The sequence below is a fragment of the Haliotis cracherodii genome, unplaced genomic scaffold (assembly GCF_022045235.1).
Source record: "Haliotis cracherodii isolate W230 unplaced genomic scaffold, xgHalCrac1.p SCAF_32, whole genome shotgun sequence".
NCBI lineage: Eukaryota > Metazoa > Mollusca > Gastropoda > Lepetellida > Haliotidae > Haliotis > Haliotis cracherodii.
This window is the reverse complement of record NW_027266289.1, coordinates 2,200,948-2,214,077: the sequence shown is the minus strand read 5'-3', so window position 1 is coordinate 2,214,077 and position 13,130 is coordinate 2,200,948.

Below are 13,130 nucleotides of genomic sequence, written 5' to 3'. Positions count from 1 at the left end.
TTACACTGTGTCTATACATGGATCAGAAACTCCACCACACTGATCTGGCCACAGTCCGCCATTGTGCGATTGTCATACAAGAATCAGTGATGTGTATGTTAACCGACGGTGTTGATGTAAATATGATGAATATAAATAAATATTATAAATATAAAACTTGATGAGCAAAGTCTAACTTTTGCAAGATTAAACTCATAGTAGTAGTAGTAGTAGTAGTAGTAGCAGTAGTAGTAGCAGTAGTAGTAGCAGTAGTAGTAGTAGTAGGTAGTAGCAGCAGCAGCAGTAGTAGTAGTAGTAGTAGTAGTAGTAGTAGTAGCAGGGTGGTGGTAGTGACACTGGTAGCTGTGTGGTGTGAGTATGTGTTTGAGAATTGTCTTAAAATTAAAATGAATTCACTTATTGTCTGATGTGAAACGCCATTTCTTTGTCGTTATCTTTAGTGAATAATTACCAACATACATCAATAGACTGACTTACAGTCCCTAGAGTATTGCAGTAGCCACAAAGGCATGTCTGCACACCGTAACGTAAGGATCCTCTTGTAGAAGTGATTGTAACACTCACTCACAACTATCTCCGCTAAGCTGCCCTACATAACATACATAGCCCTCGTCGTACTCTACACCCGCACCTGGAGTGTTTGAATACAACTGGGTCACAGTGTTGGAGATTGTATTATGGGGACATGTTCGTGTTACACAAAACGCCTCCCTACCCAACGGTCTTTGTTCTGTTTTCTCGGCGTTGCTTGGATCAGAGACGGTTAAGGGAAGATTTGGGTGCTTGGTCGGCAAGCGGGGATAAACTAACAGTCCGGTGATTTCAAGTTTACAATCTGTAAATCTTTTGATTGGTTATTTTAACACAGGGTGAGCGGGATGCTCCTGTCCAGAAGGAAACTGTGTTCACCTGCCAACAGTTATATATCAGTAAACTATGTGTTTTACTAACTATGCTGTTAAAATATGCAGGGTATTTCAGTTTAATATAGAACATAAAAGGACATAGGTGTATTCACGAGAAGATGTGAGCAGAGCCCTTCGTCTTGCAATACAAGGTATAGAGTATAGAGGTTGAACATGTAGAGGTGAAGAAGGCGGGGCACTGTTTACTGGAAGTGTTGTAAGGTTGGTTGTCCTACAACTATCAACACCTCTTCAGCAGCTACAGAAACACCCATCATCTTCCTGCTGATAGTAATATCGCCGTCGAAACATTCCTTGTCGCTATGAAGGAGACAGTAAAAGTCAACCATCGACTAATACCGACAATCTACCAAGGAGAACTAAACAGTAAATTCTTAAACTGAATATATTCTATTTCACAATATAGCGCCTATGCGAATATATACATAATGTTTCTCTGTAATAAGTATATTTAGTTTACTGTCCTCTGTTTGCCGGTTTTCATATAGTCTAAATGTATTCATAGCCTTGATAGTTACGATATGGCTGAAATATTGCTGATGACAAAATTTTACCTAACTCACTCATACCTCATTTTACCTCATTAATAAATAATTAATATAAATAAATCAACAAATTATATGTCTTATGTATAATAATAATATTATGGTTTTCAGTTAGACGTTATAAAATGAGTGCATGTTATTGATTATTATCATCTTAATTGTAGAACTATAATCCTCCAAGGCAGATATCCAAACCGACACTGTACAGCTTTCATGTCATTCTGTAACTGATTCAGAACAAGGATCTGCTACCACTACCGCATCAACGACATCTACAACAAAACAACAAACAGGAAAGACTTCCTTCACCGTTTCGAAGACGAGAAAAGACTGTTTACCTTTTTCTGCTTTGATCTGAAGTGGTCGGGTACCTAGTGGTAAAAGCGTTCGCTCGTCATGCCAAATACCTGGGTTCGATTACCCTCTGGTACAATGTGTGAAGCTTATTTCTGGTGCCCCCTCCAGTGATATTGCTGGCATATTCCTAAAATGTGGTATGAGACAGTACTCACACATGCTACTAAGATCTTGTTTTCACTGACTTTGAGATCGCAGCTCAGAGCCGAGTTCCAGTGCCTGTCCAAGGGCCAGGTGACAGCTGTGGTCCCTCAACACTGCATTCCAAGACAACCAGCACCGCGTCCGTGGTCTAGTGGTAAAGCGTCCGCCCTGAGAGCGGAAGGTCGTTAAACGAAGACGTTAACAGATGGTACTTGTTTGTTGTCAGGCGCAAGGCATTAAGGGGCTAGAGCCTCGGAGTTAGTATACTGTGTCTGAGTGGGGTATTCATGTTAATCTGGTATCTCAGTGGGCAAGCAATCTAAATCTGCATCAGTCCGGACTAGTTCAACCAGCGACACCCCATTTCACCTCACCAAGACAACCCAAACATGAACCATTTGGTTACCCATGTTGCAGCTCTTTCACAATACAAGTCGGTAATATTGGAGACTTTCTGTAATCTGAATTAATAAACTCCATGATCGATAAAAAATAACAAGAAGAGGTTTTGGTGTGAATTATTATATAATCTAGGGAGGGGTAACAAATGATTGATCAACCACAGTTAGAATGAAGGTGTGCAATCACAGGTAATGTAAGCTCAAGGTAAACAATGGTGGGGTAAGAAATTTCATTTTTAAAATTTGTCTGAAATGTCACCAAACAATTGTCAGACACACTACAAGTTCATTGTCGATACAGTTGCCTTCAATAGCGTGTATGACCTCCAGCTGCCTCAGTGCATGCATGCATGCTCATCGATGACGTCAGTCTCCTGATGACGTGGACTGGAATCCGTTGCCACTTGTCTCTCAGGGCCTGCTGTAATTCTTGTCTGTTGATGGGAGGCTGATGGCGTGCTCTAATCTGTCTGTCAAAGATGGTCCCACAGATGTTCAATAGGATTCACATCGGGTGAGTGGGCAGGCCGGGGTAAAACGTCAACGTTCTGCTGGTTTAGAAAATTAAGAGTCAGTCTTGCAGTATGGGGCCTGGCATTGTCCTGTTGAAACAGTGTCCCCTGCTGTTGGTTTTGTAAGAACGGAAGCACAACTGGCTGCAACACTTGGTCTCTCTGTACTGCACAGCGTTCAGGTTTCCCTGTATAATCACCAAATCAGTCTTCTGATCTCCACAAATACCGCCCCACAGGTGTGCAATCACAGGTAATGTAAGCTCAAGGTAAACAATGGTGGGGTAAGAAATTTCATTTTTAAAATTTGTCTGAAATGTCACCAAACAATTGTCAGACACACTACAAGTTCATTGTCGATACAGTTGCCTTCAATAGTGTGTATGACCTCCAGCTGCCTCAGTGCATGCATGCATGCTCATCGATGACGTCAGTCTCCTGATGACGTGGACTGGAATCCGTTGCCACTTGTCTCTCAGGGCCTGCTGTAATTCTTGTCTGTTGATGGGAGGCTGATGGCGTGCTCTAATCTGTCTGTCAAAGATGGTCCCACAGATGTTCAATAGGATTCACATCGGGTGAGTGGGCAGGCCGGGGTAAAACGTCAACGTTCTGCTGGTTTAGAAAATTAAGAGTCAGTCTTGCAGTATGGGGCCTGGCATTGTCCTGTTGAAACAGTGTCCCCTGCTGTTGGTTTTGTAAGAACGGAAGCACAACTGGCTGCAACACTTGGTCTCTCTGTACTGCACAGCGTTCAGGTTTCCCTGTATAATCACCAAATCAGTCTTCTGATCTCCACAAATACCGCCCCACACCATGACACCTCCCCCTGCCGAATGAATGGACCTCTCGAATACGGAGCCAAACGTTCCCCTCTGCGTCGATAAACTCGTTCTCTGCCATCATTTCGAAACAAGTTAACCCGACTTTCATCAGTAAACAGCACTCGACGCCAATTTCTCACTTGCCAGCATCGAACCTGCCTTGCTGATCGCAGTCTCAGGCGTCGATGGTGAGCAGTCAGTACCATTCCTCGGAAAGGACGATACGCTCGGATTTCAGAAGCACCGTCGTAGTACTGTACGTTGGCTAATGGGATGTCCCAACGCTGTTGCTGCCGTCGCGGCTTCCGTTGCGAATCTGTTTTGCAGATGAATGAGCCGTATCTGACCGTCTTCCAGAGGTGTGGTCACTCGGAGTTGTCCGGTTCTAGGCCTGTCCTGTGTCCTCCCTGCCTGCCTGTACTGTTGAATCAACCTGGCTACTGTCAATGGTGTACAATCAAACCTTCTCGCAATTTGGACACCATTTCGGCCATACCGATGGCTCTCTCTCTCTCTCGCTGCTCCTGTGACAGTCGTGGCATTTCTTTTGTGTGCTTTCATCACGTGGGGTTATACCCTGCAGACGAACGCATTTATACAGCTAACATGCACGTGCAGTTTATGCCATAGGCAGGAGACCTGTTTCACCATGTTGTTGTCACTGCACGAGCGCCGTCAAAGGTGGCGCGTTCGGGTGGGGTGTTTTTTGGTACCTGTTCCTGGGCAGTCATATTGTCAATACCCACTTTCCACTAGTCATCTCTGTTATTTGAAAAATTACAAATTGCCAACCTATACTTTCCTTTGCTGCTTAGTTTATGTCATTTTATAAAATGAATAAATTGAATGTTAAAATATTCATTATTTGTGTTACAGTTACAGGTATTGTTACCTAGGTGAGTTCAGAAGTCCAGATTTTGTCATGGTGTCTCGAATGAGGCACGTCTTCTATTTCTGAATCCAAGGAAATAGTTTTGGAAAAAGCCAAAAAAATCGGTGTGTTCAGGTAGGTATCCCCTCTCATTGGGCAAATAGATAAATCACAAATCAGCCCGCAAAAGGTCTCGATTCGGCCTCGTCTCGTTCTTATATAGGGGAAAAGTGTGAAAAATGTACTGAATGCTATTATATAAATATTGTAAAATCATGTAAGTATTGGTGAACAGCAGAATCATTTTGTAAACGTGTTGACCCGGTTTGTATAGATGTCATGGATGAGCAATTGGATGTTTCATATTTCAGAAGGGGATATAATACTGGTCATATCATATCTGTGTACCGTATGGTATACTAGCTCTAACTGAGTTAGCCACGCAAGCGTAACCATCGCAGCACCCCTATAGACCTGTTACTGTATCATTTTACAGAAGAAGTTGACACCAGTAGCTCCCCGGATGTAAAGGATGTAGTATCCCAGTGGCTATACTAATCATAATAATTCCATTTTAATTATCAGTATTTTCTGAACATGAATTGAATTTGTTATTGGAAACAGTCTCCATGTGTGGACGGATATTTTTTATAAATTTTAGGATGGGTTTAGAAACGGTTATTCATTCATGGATAACCGTAATGCAGTTGTTCAGTCATGTCTAAATAAGACAAATGGTAAGCTTTATGTGGCGTTTAAAACGTTTTTGACACGATGGTTTTTTTCATTCCTGATGTCTCACCAGGGTGCTCATTTGTCCTCCTTGTTATTGGGCATGGGTTAACTCTGCAGAGTTGCGTACTTTGGGCACATCAAAAACCTATGTTTGTGGGTTCGAATCCAGGTTCGTCAGCATCATACCCGTGCTCGTGGGTTTCACCAAAGTGGTAAACGTCTTAGACCTGCATCACTTCAGGCTTTCCTCCCACATGAAGCTGATTTATGGGACGTCAATCAAAGGGCGGTGAAGTGTTCAGCAGAAGTTCATGTTATGTTAATTAGTTGTTAAGTGTATAGTGTCGTTAACCGGAAGTCTTGTTATGTGTATTGGACCTCGTTTTCACTTGTTTATCAAATGACCAGCTGGGAGTGTCGTATGGTGTCTTTGTTCATTGATGTCATAGTCCCGTCTTTCGTCCAGTACGGTCGCGTATTGTCCAAATAAAGAATACATTAATCTAAACACTACAGATAGAGAAATTCAATAATTCCGGAAATTCTCGTTGCTTCTTAGTGATAAGAGGTTGGAGAATTCGTATGCTGCAATTGGAAACAATATAATTGTTTTGTTTGTTCCCTGATCTGAAGTTCAAGTAAGCCTATGTCATTATTCAATGTTGCTCGCCTGTCCATCAGTCAACAGTAAATCTTCATGTTTGATGAAGCTGAAACTCTGCATGGGTGTCCCAATGATTATCTTCTATGACAAAGCATGAACGATTGCTGATTTGACTTGAAACATGGCCACCCGGACAACTAAGATGTTGAAATGTTGAATTTCACCATGTTGAAATATGTGGTATGTACAACATCATATAAAATGCGTGCGGGTTTTCTTTCTATTTCACTCTAATCCGGGTGTTGTTCCAAAAAAATGGCTGCAACAGAATTCCGATCCATTCTTAACATGTCCATCTGCCGGTGAAAGTGATAATCCCTTTTCTGCATTAATATCTAAGAGTAATTATATGAATAGTCTCCGTCGCAACAGCAAATTCTCGTCCTAGAAAACACTTGATTAGTGAAATAATGCCTTACTTACAGAATATGTCCTAATAGTGGTATGAATTATTCTTATTGTAACACTAACACGTTCACAATGATTAGTCCGAGTGTGATGTCTGATCTCCGTTTGACCACGATTTGACGGGTCACAATATCACCGCAAAAGTCAACAAGGCCCATTCCATATTCATAAGCAACATCTGAGTCGATTGTACGATTCCTGTATCTCATGAGCAGGTGTTTATGAATCAGTATCACATAGAGCTGATACCAGATGTTCACGAAATGGTGAGCTTATTCTGCCCCACCGGTGGCAGCCATCACAAACACATGCAAAGGCCAGTCAACTGTTCACCTAAAAAAACATGAACGTATGGTACAAGTCCACATAAACATTTGCATACGACATCATGTTTTGTCACTTAAGCATCAAATTGCACCCCCATTCTCTAGGTCTACCATAAATCTTTTTAAAAGCTTTACTAAGGCCTTCAATGTTGTAACCTTGATCAAACAACTTTTGAGCATGAGATGTATGACGCTGTTTCAAGTATTCATAGACGGAGCATGCTCGAGCTGCTTCTTTCACAAACCTAAGCCAAGTAGAAATACCGATTTGATTTTTTTTAAGTTGCAAGTTCTAGATTAAGCAAGACCAGTATTACCACATAATACAGAAAACTCGTACTGTGACGTTATATCTGACAAACCGGAATCACCACTGTCAGCTTCTAGGTCTCTATAAAGTCATACTATATTATAAGGGGCAAAAGAAAACAATTGAGGTACACAGCCAGAGCATCAAAAGTTTGAATGTGTTAGACTGTCAGAGGATCACACTGAGTATTTCACAATGAAATATTTCCTTCCTGAATAATTTGCAGAAACTAAACCAGACACCCGACTCATTACTCAGAGACTACAAATACAGACCTATAGCTGCTTACTTTGAATTAATTTCGACATTAAAGCTTAAAACTGAGGTAGTCCTTTAGTTTAGGTTTGGGTATGACAGACATGAAACTTTACAAATACCACTCGAGAGGAAATGTTCACACAGTGCTGTGGAGGTCACGATGATGCGTTGCTGTTCACGCATCGCCAGCAGATCAAACTGTTTGACTACAGACCACAGGGCAAGGGGCGAAACAGAAACCAGCCAATGAATTTCAAATATGTTTCAGGAAATCGTTCTTCTATCAATTTGTCAATAAAAGTTTTTTTGGACTGTACATTCCTGTTGTGTTTTCATCTTCCTCTTGTCTTTGTTAAACTGTTATAATCATGCATTAAAGAGACAGCTCGAGTCCCGTGTACTTTGTTCACAGAGCACTTTGAGGTTGTAGTGTACGCCTATGCAGAGTCACAATCTGTCCTGTTTTGTTCATCTCCTTCGTATACTACACACATATAATTAAGCAGCAAGACGTTGTAACTCCCACGCGGTGAGTGCATGCAAATACCCTACACGTTGCACTTCAATGTACCTCATACAAACCCCCCAGCCACTGCGATGATCATACAAGAATCAGTCCCGTGTTCTTGTTCACAGAGCACTTTGAGGTTGTAGTGTACTTCTATACAGAGTCACAATCTGGCCTGTGTTTTGTTCATCTCCTTTATATCCTACTCACATATAATTAAGCAGCCAGACGTTGCGTGCATGCAAACACCCTAACGTTGCACTTCAATGCACACCAGAATCAACAGATATCTTTAAACTCTTCGTGCGCACCATACAAACCCGCCACGCTGAAATAACAACAGCCACTGCGGTGATCATACAAGAATCAGTCACGTGTATGCCACCGGGGCGCTAATACAAGTGTGAATATGAAATGTTTATTTCTTTGTGAGGAGAAGGTATAACTCTAGGGAGCATCCATTTAATTTCTAGGGGAGGGTTGTGTGTTTGGTTTGGATTGGTTAGGTTTGTTGTTCAACGCCGCACTATTCCAGGTATAGTACGGCGGTCTGTAAATAATTGAGTTTGGGCCAGACAAACCAGTGATTAATATCATGTGCATCGATCCACCCAACTGGGATCCTTGACACGCATCAACCAAGTCAGCGAGCCAGACCACCCGATCACTGAGTGAGTGAGTGAGTATGGTTTTACGCCGCTTTTAGCAATATTCCAGCAATATCACGGCGGGGGACACCAGAAATGGGCTTCACACATTGTACCCATGTCGGAAATCGAACCCGGGTCTTCGGCGTGACGAGCGAACGCTTCAACCACTAGGCTACCCGACCGCCCCACACACAAAATAGGTAGACCTGACATTAACTCAACCAAATAAATCTGAATATATCAACTTATTCATCAACAAAAATATAATGGATTATGATACACCTACTTACAAATCACTGTCATTGGACCCAGGACTATCTCATCCAGATTACGGGGCGGTCGGGTAGCCTAAAGGTTAAAGCGTTCGCTCGTCACGCAGAAGACCCGGGTTCGATTCCCGACATGGGTACAATGTGTGAAGCCCATTTCTGGTGTCCCCCGCCGTGATATTGCTGGAATATTGCTAAAAGCGGCGTAAAACCATACTCACTCACTCACTCAGTCATCCAGATTACCTGATAACCGCTCTGTTTTCACAGCAGAAGTAAATGTCATAGTATCATCTCTAAAATATATCAGAAGTTTGTAATAGTCTCTTTGGTGCTCACAGGTTATACATAACATGGCATGTAAACATCCACTTTTAATCGAAGTTGTTGAACTGGATAATATTGCTACAGACCAATACGACATCATCAACTTCCTACTGGCCAATACATCATCTTTTGTTGGTTACCGTGCCATACTGGAATCACTGGTAACACAGCTGACAAGTCCGTGACACCACTTCTAATCCCATACAGCCACATCAACCCTGTAATTAGATGTTTCACCAGTGATCTAATGCAGAAGAGTGAGTGAGTGAGTTGGGTTTTTTTTACGCCGCTTTTAGCAGTATTCCAGCAATATCACCAGAAATGGACTTCACACATTGTACCCATGTCGGGAATCGAACCCGGGTCTTCGGCGTGACGAGCGAATTCTTTAACCACTGGGCTACCCGACCGCCCCTAATGCAGAAGAAGTGGGACACCCACGTAGGTATGAATAAATGACATCAAATCAAACCAACTATCGGTTACACCTACTTGGGTTGTCAGTCCAGATTCGAAGAGGTCATTTTACGACGATGTCATATTGGCCATTCTCGTTACACCAATGAGTATTTGTTGAAAGGTGAGGATCCTCCGTTCTGCATCCCTTGTGATGGGAGAATCACGGTCAAGCATGTCATGCTTGACTGCTTTCATTTGTTCATTAATAGGAACAACTATTTCAAATCATCATCTCATAAGGATCTTTTAAATAGTATTAGTTCTCATTTATTTATATTTTTTTAAAGCGTCGACGTTCGTGCTCGGGCGCTATTTTGTGGACTGAGGCGGTGAGGTGGTTCAAACAATGTATTCTCTGTACAAGATATTGATCTTCAAGATATTGATGTTCAATCGGGGGAGCAAGAACACCTTCCCTCGGTTGTGGCGTGACAAAAAGTGACATGTGAAAGTGTTCACGTCACACAGACCGCCTCCGTGGTCTAGTGGTAGAGCGTCCGCCCGGAGAGCGGAAGGTCCGGGGTTCCATCCCCGGCCGCGTCATACTAAAAGACGTTAATGAGATGGTTGATTGGGTGATTGACTCTCTCACTATATGGTTGATTGGTTGATTGACTTACTCACTAAGTGATTGATTGAGTGACTGACTGGCTGATTAAGTCATGGATTTGGTGTTTGACTGACTCACTAAGTGATTGATTGGGTGTTTGACTGACTCACTAAGTCGTTGATTGAGTGACTGACTGGCTGACTAAGTCATGGATTGTGTGTTTGACTGACTCACTAAGTGATTGATTGGGTGTTTGACTGACTCACTAAGTCGTTGATTGGGTGATTGACTGGGTCACTAAGTGGTTGAGTTGATGATTGACTCACTCACTAGTGAACCTTTGATATTGTCGGCACGTAGCAGTACCCGATGTTTAATGAGTCCATGAGATTCGAATCAGATCGAATGAATGACAATAATATTTGTTAGAATGTAAACGTAAGTTACTGTGTATTGATATTTTATGGACGTTTTATTTCCACTATTATATGCACGGGTGGCCCAGTCGTCTAAGGCGCCGCGATTCGCTGTGCAGAGTTGCGTCACTTGGGCACGCCAGAAACCTATGATTGTGGGTTCGAATCCCGGTTCGCCCCGATTATGTTTCTGGGTTTGTCAGCACCATACCCGTGCCCGTGGGTTTCACCGAAGTGGTAAACGTCTGAGACCTGCATCACTTCGGGCTTTCCTCCCACATTAAGCTGACACGCCGTGATATGACTGGAATAATGTTAAAAGCGGCGTTAAACCAAACTCGATCACTCGTTGAAAAGGTTAATTAAATCAATTAAGCAACTATTTCAACGACACTTGGGTCCGAGTGGTCTAACATACTTAAACCATGTCCACATTTATAGCACCTAAAATGCTAAAAAGACATTGTTTTGTTTAAGGTATCTTGAAAGCTATTGAGAAACTCCATGCTCAACTGCGAGAACACTGAGTCGGCCCCGCGTGAAGCTCGTGAAATATGTTCCCCGAGCCTACCGCACGTGCACCTCGCCTAAATATCACTTGCCCATGTCGACGGGCCTATTGTGGGCAAACATTGCCCTAATCAAGATAACAGTAATTTCGTTTCTATCTGCTCGTTTCGTTGAACGAAAAACTACCAAATCACAGGTACTGTACAAATACTAGAATGCATAGAGAAACATACTGTATAAAAAATGCATGAAACATATTTCGAAGTTCATAAACGGATAAGCAATTAGTCCTGATGTAACTAAATATTTAGTTGTTATTTTCACACATGTTTTCCCATGTCGCCGTTGCAGAAGACTACTTCCGTTAACCTTCCGTGCGGACTTCGCGGGTTCGAATCCCACTGGATAGTTCTATCATCAAGATGATACGAAAAAAGAAGGTCTGTCATTGCCAAGTGGTGTTGAACTAACAATTCAGCGGACTATTGAATGTATGTTCTGCTGAAAACGATTGACAGTTTCCTGCACACGTGATCCTGCCAATGCTGGTCGCGATGAGGTGAGGTGAAATTAGGTTTAACGTCGCATCCAAGATTTTTGCACTTATTTAGCGACGTGCATGCACGTGTGTGTGTGGCTGCTTGTACTAGTCCGGACTCATGCCGATTTATAGTGCTAGCTCACTGAGATACCATGCCGCAGCCATAGTATACTGACTCCGAGCCGACCAGTCCTTGTTTTAGCCCCTTAATCCCGAGAACCAGGCTGGGTAACAACAAGTACCTTCTTTTAACGACTTTTGGTTTGACTCGGCCGGGGATCGAACCCCGGACCTTCCGCTCTCCGGGCGCACACCCTACCACTAGACCACGGAGGCGGTGTCCGGGCGGACGCTCTACCGCAAGACCACGGAGGCGGTCTTGATCGCGATGACGTAAGCTAACACATGAATCATGACACATTATTACAAATTCCTCATGGTGTATTGTCAAATACATGTGTTCTTCAGCTGGGCGTCTTGCTTTATTGAAAAAAGCAAACCACTCTCCTGTCATGGTCGTCATAGAAATGAAAAGTGCACTCGTTCAGCCCACGCAGTGTCCAGCAGTCCTTGCTGTCAACACACAATGAGGTATCAAATATAATTTAACTCCAGATATAATGTCTCTCTTATCCAGACACAAGTAGGTATCAAATAATACTCAACTCCCGATATAATGTCTCTCTTATCCAGACACAATGAGGTATCAAATAATACTCAACTCCCGATATAATGTCTCTCTTATCCAGACACAATGAGGTATCAAATAATACTCAACTCCCGATATAATGTCTCTCTTATCCAGACACAATGAGGTATCAAATATAATTTAACTCCAGATATAATGTCTCTCTTATCCAGACACAATGAGGTATCAAATAATACTTAACTCCAGATATAATGTCTCCCTATGGCAAAATGAGATATCAAACATAATTCAAAATGGGTGGAGCGGACACACCTGGTGGTAGATACCTCAATGTACTTACTAGCACTTGGCCTGGGGGTGGAGTGGACACACCTAGTGGTAGATGCCTCCCTGTACTTACTAGCACTTGGCCTCGGGGTGGAGTGGACACACCTAGTTGTAGATACCTCTCTGTACTTACTAGCACTTGGCCTGGGGGTGGAGTGGACTCACCTAGTGGTACATACCCCCCTGTACTTACTAGCACTTGGCCTGGGGGTGGAGAGGACACACTCAGTGGTAGATACCTCCTTGTACTTACTAGCACTTGGCCTGGGGGCGGAGTGGACCAAACTAGTGGTAGAACCCTCCCTGTTCTTACTAGCACTTGGCCTTGGGGTGGAGCGGACACACCTAGTGGTAGATGCCTCCCTGTACTTACTAGCACTTGGCCTAGGGGTGGAGAGGACACACCTAGTGGTAGATGCCTCCCTGTACTTACTAGCACTTGGCCTGGGAGTGGAGAGGACACACCTAGTGGTAGATACCTCCCTGTACTTACTAGCACTTGGCCTGGGAGTGGAGTGGACACACCTAGTGGTAGATGCCTCCCTGTACTTACTAGCACTTGGCCTGGGGGTGGAGTGGACACACCTAGTTGTAGATACCTCCCTGTACTTACTAGCACTTGGCTCGGGGTGGAGTGGACACA